Source organism: Oncorhynchus masou, chromosome 5 (assembly GCF_036934945.1).
Source record: "Oncorhynchus masou masou isolate Uvic2021 chromosome 5, UVic_Omas_1.1, whole genome shotgun sequence".
In the NCBI taxonomy this organism is placed as follows: Eukaryota; Metazoa; Chordata; class Actinopteri; order Salmoniformes; family Salmonidae; genus Oncorhynchus; species Oncorhynchus masou.
Genome location: NC_088216.1, coordinates 86,471,820 through 86,482,121, shown reverse-complemented (window position 1 = coordinate 86,482,121; position 10,302 = coordinate 86,471,820).

Sequence of the window (10,302 nt, the reverse complement as noted above, 5' to 3'; positions counted from 1 at the left end):
TACAGTCATGACTAGTTAACAGTTATCTAGTGGTGGTACAGAGAAACTACAGTCATGACTAGTTAACAGTTATCTAGTGTGTGTACAGAGAAACTACAGTCATGACTAGTTAACAGTTATCTAGTGTGGTACAGAGAAACTACAGTCATGACTAGTTAACAGTTATCTAGTGTGGTACAGAGAAACTACAGTCATGACTAGTTAACAGTTATCTAGTGTGGTACAGAGAAACTACAGTCATGACTAGTTAACAGTTATCTAGTGGTGTACAGAGAAACTACAGTCATGACTAGTTAACAGTTATCTAGTGTGGTACAGGGTATCTACAGTTATGACTAGTTAACAGTTATCTAGTGGTGTACAGAGAAACTACAGTCATGACTAGTTAACAGTTATCTAGTGTGGTACAGAGACACTACAGCTGTCCACATAATAATTCACATTTGCTGCCGGATTATTTTCCTGCTGTGAGAAGCAGAGTAAAATTAAGATGTGCATCTGTAACAATGACCATAATAGTTATCAGAGATAAATCTAGAGCCAGGCTAGACAGGAAACAATATATTTTCTTACTCAATCTATGGCCAGGCTAGACAAGATACAGTATATAAGTATTGTATCAAAATCTGATTACCTATTGAGATCAGCAAAAGACTGTTTTGGAAATTGAATTCTTAAATACAGCCCTTTTTTCCAATACTATTTTAAAACTCAAAATGCTTATTTTCTTTTTTCATATCCCCTCAGGAGCGGTACTTGGAAATTGTAAAGGATTGTACATCCAATTAATTTGTCTCTTTGTGCATTTAATTAAAACCGTTATGCAAATTAAGACATCTGTTACTTCGATTAATATGACCTAAAATAAACACTTTCAAAACATTATGCAAAATTACATTTTAATAGATATTTTTTCCAATTGTTGGCCGTCTATTTGTAATGAAGATAATGTGGGCTACATATTTTAGTTGTGGGTCAACTTTAATCCTAAAAGATTACAGTTGACCCACAACAAAATATTCTGTGTTGTTTTATGGGTAACGTAACAAATACATTCTACGAATTTGAGTTTGGAGAAAGGCAGGGATAGATAGAGAGAAGAGAGGGAGGAGAGAAGAGGAGGCAGGGATAGATAGAGAGAAGAGAGGGAAGAGAGAAGAGGAGGCAGGGATAGATAGAGAGAAGAGAGGGAAGAGAGAAGAGGAGGCAGGGAAAGATAGAGGGAAGAGAGAAGAGGAGGCTGGGATGGAGGGGGAGAGTAGAGGTAGAGGGAAGGGGAGGGAGAGCGAGGCATGGGCAGAATAGGGAGGGAAAGAGAGGGAGATATAGATAAATAATGTCTCTCTACCTCTTCTCCTCCACTGTCTCTTCCTCTTCCTCTTCTCCTCCACTCTCTCTTCCTCTTCTCCTCCACTGTCTCTCTTCCTCTTCATCTTGTCCTCCACTCTCTTCCTCTTCTCCTCCACTGTCTCTTCCTCTTCCTCTTCTCCTCCACTGTCTCTTCCTCTTCCCCTCTACTGTCTCTCTACTACCTCTTCCTCTTCTCCTCCACTGTCTCTCTACCTCTTTCTCCTCCACTGTCTTTCTTCCTCTTCTCCTCCTCCACTGTCTCTCTTCCTCTTCCTCTTGTCCTCCACTGTCTCTCTACCTCTTCCTCTTCTCCTCCACTGTCTCTTCCTCTTCTCCTCCACTATCTCTCTACCTCTTCTTCTCCACTGTCGCTCTTCCTCTTCTCCTCCTCCACTGTCTCTCTTCCTCTTCCTCTTCTCCTCCACTGTTTCTTCCTCTTCTCCTCCACTATCTCTCTACCTCTTCTCTCCTCCACTGTCGCTCTTCCTCTTCCTCTTCTCCTCCACTGTCTCTCTACCTCTTCTCCTCCACTGTCTCTCTTCCTCTTCCTCTTCTCCTCCACTATCTCTCTACCTCTTCTTCTCCACTGTCGCTCTTCCTCTTCCTCTTCTCCACTATCTCTCCTCCTCTTCTCCTCCACTGTCTCTCTTCCTCTTCCTCTTCTCCTCCACTATCTCTCTACCTCTTCTCTCTCCACTGTCGCTTCTTCCTCTTCCTCTTCTCCTCCACTGTCTCTCTTCCTCTTCCTCTTCTCCTCCACTGTCTCTCTTCCTCTTCCTCCTCCACTATCTCTCTTCCTCTTCCTTCTCCACTGTCGCTCTTCCTCTTCCTCTTCCTCCACTGTCTCTCTCCCTCTTCCTCTTCCTCCTCCACTGTCTCTCTTCCTCTTCTTCTCCATCTGTCGCTCTTCCTCTTCCTCTTCTCCACTGTCTCTTCCTCTTCTCCATCTGTCTCTTCCTCTACCTCTTCTCCTCCACTGTCTCTCTTCCTCTTCTCCTCCTCCACTGTCTCTCTTCCTCTACCTCTTCTCCTCCACTGTCTCTCTTCCTCTTCCTCTTCTCCTCCACTGTCTCTCTTCCTCTTCCTCTTCTCCACTGTCTCTTCCTCTTCCTCTTCACTGTCTCTCTTCCTCTTCCTCTTCTCCTCCACTGTCTCTCTTCCTCTTCTTCTCCTCCACTGTCTCTCTTCCTCTTCCTCTTCTCCTCCACTGTCTCCTCTTCCTCTTCCTCTTCTCCTCCACTGTCTCTCTACCTCTTCTTCTCCACTGTCTCTCTTCCTCTTCCTCTTCTCCTCCACTGTCTCTTCCTCTTCCTCTCCTCCACTGTCTCTCTTCCTCTACCTCTGATCCCAGACAGTCAGTTCAGTCTTCCTGTTCTAGATGCTGATCTATATGTATTGTATCATCTACTGACACAGTGATCTATATGTATTGTATCATCTACTGACACAGTGATCTATATGTATTGTATCATCTACTGACACAGTGATCTCTATGTATTGTATCATCTACTGACACAGTGATCTATATGTATTGTATCATCTACTGACACAGTGATCTATATGTATTGTATCATCTACTGACACAGTGATCTATATGTATTGTATCATCTACTGACACAGTGATCTATATGTATTGTATCATCTACTGACACAGTGATCTATATGTATTGTATCATCTACTGACACAGTGATCTATATGTATTGTATCATCTACTGACACAGTGATCTATATGTATTGTATCATCTACTGACACAGTGATCTATATGTATTGTATCATCTACTTGACACAGTGATCTATATGTATTGTATCATCTACTGACACAGTGATCTATATGTATTGTATCATCTACTGACACAGTGATCTATATGTATTGTATCATCTACTGACACAGTGATCTATATGTATTGTATCATCTACTGACACAGTGATCTATATGTATTGTATCATCTACTGACACAGTGATCTATATGTATTGTATCATCTACTGACACAGTGATCTATATGTATTGTATCATCTACTGACACAGTGATCTATATGTATTGTATCATCTACTGACACAGTGATCTATATGTATTGTATCATCTACTGACACAGTGATCTATATGTATTGTATCATCTACTGACACAGTGATCTATATGTATTGTATCATCTACTGACACAGTGATCTATATGTATTGTATCATCTACTGACACAGTGATCTATATGTATTGTATGTGCATGTGCATTGGTCTAATAGATATCATGTAAGGTCTAGATTAGATTTGAGATGAGAACATTGGCTCTGATGATTGATGTGTGATGCAATGGGTTCAGTATGACCCACAGCTATTCTATAGAGATCCAGTTTGAAATACAATCTGTTTTCAGTTCAAAAAATGATCTGCACTTTACTGAGTCTGTTTGTGGTGTCAGATAGGTGGGGGTGGGGGTTGCATTTTTTGGGGGACTATTTTGTTTCGCCGGGCCACACTTGCTCTAGCAAGAATCGTTAAAGTGTTTGAAAGAAAACAAATACGAACTGAACCCAGATTTGATTTACTTGGATGGCGGTTAAAGTGACATGAGCACTTTAACCTTCAATTATGTTCATTTTTGCCCCGTTTTTTTTAAATAACCAATTTACCGACCACGGTTCAATTATTTGAATTGTTTTTTTCTGTGTGCACACAATGCGCAGTTTCTCTAGAGATAAATTAGATCAAGCCCGAACTGTGTGATATAGTAGGGAATTGAGGCTTCTATCAGATCTCCCCAAGGAGATGTGGAGTCAGGCGCAGGAGAAACAAGTCCCGAAGGAAAAGGGCGTTTTATTACACAAGTCCCGAAGGAAACGGGCGTTTTATTACACAAGTCCCGAAGGAAAAGGGCGTTTTATTACACAAGTTCCGAAGGAAAAGGTGCGTTTTATTACACAAGTCCCGAAGGAAAATGGGTGTTTTATTAAACAAGTCCCGAAGGAAAAGGGCGTTATATTAAACAAGTTCCGAAGGTAAAAGGACAGTCTTTATTACACAAGTTCCGAAGGAAAACCGGCTGTTAAACATGTATTGAACGCAACCCAAGATTAACCGACAGGAAAAGGAGCAATTTATTACACAAGTTCCGAAGGAAATGCGGCGATTTAATACCACCCCTAAGTTAACCGAAATGAAAATGGCGTTTATTACACACCAGATATAACCGAAGGAAAATGGACAAGGATTTATTACAGCAAGTTCCGAAGTGACAAAGGAGCGTGTTATTAAACAAGTGTCCGAAGCGACAAAGCGGCGTATTATTACACAAGTGTCCGGAGAGGAAAAGGGCCGTCAGCTATTAGACAAGTGACGAAGGACACCGAGGGCCGCTAGCTAGTAGACCAGTGTCCGACAGGAAAACTTGCAGTTCTATTACACAAGTCGCCGACAGGAAAAGCGGCGCCAGCTAGTAGACAGGTCCAGAAGAAAAATGCCGTTTTATTAAACAAGTCCCGAAGGAAAAGGGCGTTTTATTAGACGGTCCCAAAGGAAAAGAGGCGTTTTATTAAACAAGTTGAAAATAACAAGACACCGGACTACAAAGTAGCCACAAAACCCCACTCAGACACAGTCAGGAAAAACCACCTGTAGAAAATGTGGTAATTAACTACAATGACCATAATCCATTGTGCGCCTACTTGTCCAGTCTGCGTGGTGCATACAGAAGAGACAGAAGAACAGCACAATGGAGAGGAATAGAGAGCAGTTGTTGCTACGAGTATCTCCACCTGAAAATACATGATCTAAGTGATTGATAGTTGGTATTCAGCAGTCATAGTAGCCTTATTTACTTTGAAGATCTACTAAAATAGTGATTTTTTTTGTCAGGCAGCAGCTCTATAGAGACAAGATGATGACTTGGAATGAAATAATAAAAGTAATCAAATAAAACAAATGTAAAATACAGAACAACTGAACTATTTTAGTAAAGTGATGTGAATAAATGATGCTATCGCGATAAGCAGTGAGGAGTGAGAGAGGGACAGTCAACTACCATAGTGGGACTTTTGTTGTGTAATTCTGTGTTGTTACAGCATTCAGCCCACATAATGCATAGTACATTTCAATTCTAAAAGACCATTTAAAAACTGGGAAATCGAACCGACCTCAAAAAGCAAGTGGAAAAGTCGTGCCTTTACTTCTATTAATCTTAGGACTGTTATTTATTCAATCAACTGTCGTTGTTTGATTGTTAACAGATTAAATTAATCATGTAACAATTAACTCATTAGGAAGTTGTTTTTAAGAGTTACCATCTCCCGACTTAAACTATGTAGAGAGAGAGAGAGAGAGAGAGATGTGCTTGTTCATGAACCAGCCCTTCTTAGGAAGATTTCTGAAGCTGAATAGCTGTAGTTGTCTGAAAGGGTCTCCCCTTTCCGTCGTCCAATGTTGTTCCCTCTGGAAGATATTTAATAACAAGCGTCGACAGTTGCCATTGGGGTGATGAGAGTAGCATACTACGGTGATTTGAAAAGAGTAGTATGATGGTCCCTCTTAGATTCACTTATTTCTCGATATCTGACTTTAGACAGCTAATCCGCCGTATTAGTGATTGTCTGGGAGATGAGCTTTTCACCTACACCTCGTGTTGATTGTTCATGGGTCAGCATTCAGACCACTTTACACGCACAGCTGCAACCTGGCAATGTTCTGATCTCCTTTTGAATAAATAGTCCCCTTCTCCTGTAATTTACAATTACGGTGCATTTAGCTGTCGACCATCCAGCAGCACCCTCTGAGAGGGCCTGGTTACTGTCTGGGTGGGCCTGGTTACTGTCTGGGTGGGCCTGGTTACTGTCTGGGTGGGCCTGGTTACTGTCTGGGTGGGCCTGGTTACTGTCTGGGTGGGCCTGGTTACTGTCTGGGTGGGCCTGGTTACTGTCTGGGTGGGCCTGGTTACTGTCTGGGTGGGCCTGGTTACTGTCTGGGTGGGCCTGGTTACTGTCTGGGTGGGCCTGGTTACTGTCTGGGTGGGCCTGGTTACTGTCTGGGTGGGCCTGGTTACTGTCTGGGTGGGCCTGGTTACTGTCTGGGTGGGCCTGGTTACTGTCTGGGTGGGCCTGGTTACTCTCTGGGTGGGCCTGGTTACTGTCTGGGTGGGCCTGGTTACTGTCTGGGTGGGCCTGGTTACTGTCTGGGTGGGCCTGGTTACTGTCTGGGTGGGCCTGGTTACTGTCTGGGTGGGCCTGGTTACTGTCTGGGTGGGCCTGGTTACTGTCTGGGTGGGCCTGGTTACTGTCTGGGTGGGCCTGGTTACTCTCTGGGTGGGCCTGGTTACTGTATGTTTTTCTAGTGGAGAAGAGGAGGGAGAGGGAATGAGGGAGAGGAGAGAGGAGGGAGAGGGAGAGAGGAGGGAGAGGGAATGAGGGCGAGGGGAGAGAGGAAGGAGAGGGAATAAGGGAGAGGTGAGAGAGGAGAGAGGAGGGAGAGGGAATGAGGGCGAGAGGAGAGAGAAGGAGGGAAGGGAGAGAGAAGGAGGGAGAGGGTGGAGAGAAGGAGAGAAGGGGGAGAGAAGGAGGGAGAGGGAATGAGGGAGAGGGGGAGAGGCGAATGAGGGCGAGGGGAGAGAGGAAGGAGAGGGAATAAGGGAGAGGTGAGAGAGGAGAGGGAGGAGAGGAATGAGGGTGAGGGGAGAGAGGAAGGAGAGGGAATAAGGGAGAGGTGAGAGAGGAGAGAGGAGGGAGAGGGAATGAGGGCGAGAGGAGAGAGAAGGAGGGAAGGGAGAGAGAAGGAGGGAGAGGGTGGAGAGAAGGAGAGAAGGGGGAGAGAAGGAGGGAAGGGGGAGAGAAGGAGGGAGAGAGAAGGAGGGAAGGGGAGAGAAGGAGGGAAGGAGGAGAGAAGGAGGGAGAGAAGGAGGGAAGGGGGAGAGAAGGAGGAAGAAGGAGAGAAGGAGGGAGAGAGAAGGAGGGAAGGGGGAGAGAAGGAGGTAAGGGGGAGAGAAGGAGGGAAGGGGGAGAGAAGGAGGGAAGGGGGAGAGAAGGAGGAGAGGGTGGAGAGAAGGAGGGAGAGGGGGAGAGAAGGAGGGAAGGGGGAGAGAAGGGAAGGGAGAGAGAAGGAAGGAAGGGGGAGAGAAGGAGGAGGGGGAGAGAAGGAGGGAAGGGAGAGAGAAGGAGGGAAGGGGGAGAGAAGGAGGGAGAGGGGAGAGAAGGAGGGAGATTATTATTCCAATTCTCAGAAACCTGAAAACACTGAAAAAACCATCCAACCTGGAACTGAGTACCGTTTAGTCTGAAACTATATTTCCAAAAGCCAGGAAGAAAAAATACTTCATAAGGACTGAATGCTAAATTAATTCTGCCAAGCTTGATATAAATTCAATTAGCACTGACGTGTCAAGTGAGAGGTGTCAAAGCCCTTTAGCCCAACAATGGCAGGAGAGTCGCACAGTCTACTCCAACCAAATGGAGAGGCCTTACAAGCTGCCTCCCGCTGTTCAGATGTAATTAAAACACAATACCCTCTGTATTGTATGTAAATAATGATAAGGCAAGAAAAGATCACAAAATGGAGCTCCTTATGGAAAATCAAGAGACACTTTCTGTTGACTGTTATAAAAGCGAGAACATCAGCAACTTAATCTTCCACACAAACCATCCCCTGGCACAGTGCTATATTAACACAGACCATCCCCTGGCATGGCACAGTGCTATATTAACCAGACCATCCCCTGGCATGGCACAGTGCTATATTAACCAGACCATCCCCTGGCACAGTGCTATATTAACCAGACCATCCCCTGGCACAGTGCTATATTAACCAGACCATCCCCTGGCACAGTGCTATATTAACCAGACCATCCCCTGGCATGGCACAGTGCTATATTAACCAGACCATCCCCTGGCACAGAGCTATATTAACCAGACCATCCCCTGGCATGGCACAGTGCTATATTAACCAGACCATCCCCTGGTACAGTGCTATATTAACCAGACCATCCCTGGCATGGCACAGTGCTATATTAACCAGACCATCCCCTGGCATGGCACAGTGCTATATTAACCAGACCATCCCCTGGCACAGTGCTATATTAACCAGACCATCCCCTGGTACAGTGCTATATTAACCAGACCATCCCATGGCACAGTGCTATATTAACCAGACCATCCCTTGGCATGGCACAGTGCTATATTAACCAGACCATCCCCTGGCATAGCACAGTGCTATATTAACCAGACCATCCCCTGGCACAGTGCTATATTAACCAGACCATCCCCTGGCACAGTGCTATATTAACCAGACCATCCCCTGGCACAGTGCTATATTAACCAGACCATCCCCTGGCACAGTGCTATATTAACCAGACCATCCCCTGGCATGGCACAGTGCTATATTAACACAGACCATCCCCTGGCACAGTGCTATATTAACCAGACCATCCCCTGGCATAGCACAGTGCTATATTAACCAGACCATCCCCTGGCATGGCACAGTGCTATATTAACCAGACCATCCCATGGCACAGTGCTATATTAACCAGACCATCCCCTGGCATGGCACAGTGCTATATTAACCAGACCATCCCCTGGCACAGTGCTATATTAACCAGACCATCCCCTGGCATAGCACAGTGCTATATTAACCAGACCATCCCCTGGCACAGTGCTATATTAACCAGACCATCCCCTGACACAGTGCTATATTAACCAGACCATCCCCTGGCACAGTGCTATATTAACCAGACCATCCCCTGACACAGTGCTATATTAACCAGACCATCCCTCATGGCACAGTGCTATATTAACCAGACCATCACCATGGCACAGTGCTATATTAACCAGACCATCCCCTGGCACAGTGCTATATTAACCAGACCATCACCTGGTACAGTGCTATATTAACCAGACCATCCCCTGACACAGTGCTATATTAACCAGACCATCCCCTGGCACAGTGCTATATTAACCAGACCATCCCATGGCACAGTGCTATATTAACCAGACCATCCCCTGGCACAGTGTTATATTAACCAGACCATCCCCTGGCATGGCAAAGTGCTATATTAACCAGACCACCCCCTGGCATGGCAAAGTGCTATATTAACCAGACCATCCCCTGACATGGCACAGTGCTATATTAACCAGACCATACCCTGGTACAGTGCTATATAAACCAGACCATCCCCTGGCACAGTGCTATATTAACCAGACCATCCCCTGGCACAGTGCTATATTAACCAGACCATCCCCTGGCACAGTGCTATATTAACCAGACCATCCCCTGGCATGACACAGTACTATATTAACCAGACCATCCCCTGGCATGGCACAGTGATATATTAACCAGACAATCCCCTGGTACAGTGCTATATTAACCAGACCATCCCCTGTTAGTGCTATATTAACCAGACCATCCCCTGGCATGGCACAGTGCTATATTAACCAGACCATCCCCTGGTACAGTGCTATATTAACCAGACCATCCCCTGGTACAGTGCTATATTAACCAGACCATCCCCTGGCATGGCACAGTGCTATATTAACCAGACCATCCCCTGGTACAGTGCTATATTAACCAGACCATCCCCTGGCACAGTGCTATATTAACCAGACCATCCCCTGGCACAGTGCTATATTAACCAGACCATCCCCTGGCACAGTGCTATATTAACCAGACCATCCCCTGGCACAGTGCTATATTAACCAGACCATCCCCTGGTACAGTGCTATATTAACCAGACCATCCCCTGGCACAGTGCTATATTAACCAGACCATCCCCTGGCATGGCACAGTGCTATATTAACCAGACCATCCCCTGGCACAGTGCTATATTAACCAGACCATCCCCTGGCACAGTGCTATATTAACCAGACCATCCCCTGGCACAGTGCTATATTAACCAGACCATCCCCTGGCATCAGTGCTATATTAACCAGACCATCCCCTGGCATGGTACAGTGCTATATTAACCAGACCATCCCTTGGCACAG